This window comes from Jaculus jaculus, chromosome 4 (genome assembly GCF_020740685.1).
Source record: "Jaculus jaculus isolate mJacJac1 chromosome 4, mJacJac1.mat.Y.cur, whole genome shotgun sequence".
NCBI lineage: Eukaryota > Metazoa > Chordata > Mammalia > Rodentia > Dipodidae > Jaculus > Jaculus jaculus.
This window is the reverse complement of record NC_059105.1, coordinates 15,845,846-15,847,388: the sequence shown is the minus strand read 5'-3', so window position 1 is coordinate 15,847,388 and position 1,543 is coordinate 15,845,846.

Below are 1,543 nucleotides of genomic sequence, written 5' to 3'. Positions count from 1 at the left end.
CAGAGTCAGATTCCAAACGCAAGCCTGCCTGAATTGGAATTCATTTATACCTTCTATAGGGGAGAAGGCTAAAGTCTTCTTAACTACAGGTGATTTTGCCCCACCCGAGTATATTTGGCAATCTCTGTGAACATTTTTGATGCCCGTTATGTATGAAAGATAGCTCCTTCTAGAATCTAGTAAGTAAAGGGCAGAAATGCTATTTACCACCTACAATGACCAAGACAACCTGTCCATGCCCAACAAAGACGATTGAGTCCAAAATGGCAATTGTGCTGATGGTAAGAAACCCGAGATGAAATCACACTAAATTATTAAGAGATGTCACAAAGGACATACTGAAACATGATTTCGTGACAAGGGACAGAGTGAGGCTCGGCTAGGGAGTGGTAGAAGGCACAGTGGAGACAGCACGATGAGCCAAGAGGACAGGAATATGCATGCACCTGTAGAGCAGTAAGAGCCCAGGCACCTGGGAGAAAGTGTGGCAGAAGAAATTGGCAGGCACCTTGAGGCTCAATGTGGGGAGGCTTGGAATGCTAAGAATTTAAATGCAGGAAACCTAGAGGTCAAGAAAGTATTGCATGATCTCAGAGTACGTGTCTCAGGGCTGCCAACCTGGCTGGCCATGTGACATGAGCATCTGTGCCCAGATAGATTTTTCTGTTATTGACATGTTCTGCAGATAAAATCTTTAGCTTATCTTAACACTGCCCCATCCCTTGAAGAAGGGAACACGGGGCCCAGGGAATAAGGTCCCTTACTTATCATCACTGGCCAGTTAGTGACTGTGCTAAGATGGGACTCAAACCTCAGAGTTAGATCTAGGGTTGTTTATCTTGCTGCTCATGATCTGACCTGATGTGGACAGTTCGGACACAAGGCCTCCTAGCTCCTTTGCCTTGTCCTTTAATATCCTTCCACTTGTTAAAGGATTGTTGGTGAACTTCTTGGTCGTTTCCCTCATTCTTAAAAGCACAGAAAATCTGCAAGGCCAAATACTCTTGCATAAACAAATTAGCTTTTTTTTTTCTACTTTAAAAATGTGCTGTTGAGAAATGGGGTGGTGGTAAGAAGAAATGGTGTTTGGGTGACCCTTTTGGGTTACTTTCTGAGAATCATGGTTGGACTCAACAGCTATTTCTCATTTCGGCTTTGTATGTGGGCTCAACTTTAATGAAGAATTGAGATTTGGTTAAGGAATGAAGTAACATAATCCTAAAAGGAATCCCAGAGACAGACCTGCAGGGGCAGCTTATGCACAGAACCAACTTTTCTTGACCCACAGAACATTTCACAACCTGAGAGCTCTGTTTTGAAATTTCGTTTTTATTTATTCCTCCCATATGGGCAATGAAATGACATTCCCAAACCCATGTCACTACAACATAAAGATTATTTCTAAACAAAAGAATTGGGAAATGTGAACTGTCAGTCTTTAAGACTAACATTAACTCATCTACATGAGACAGATATTTAGTATTTTTACAGACAGGTATTTAGTATTTTTAATGAAGAAGCTGTTAAGTGAGAAAACTTAGTG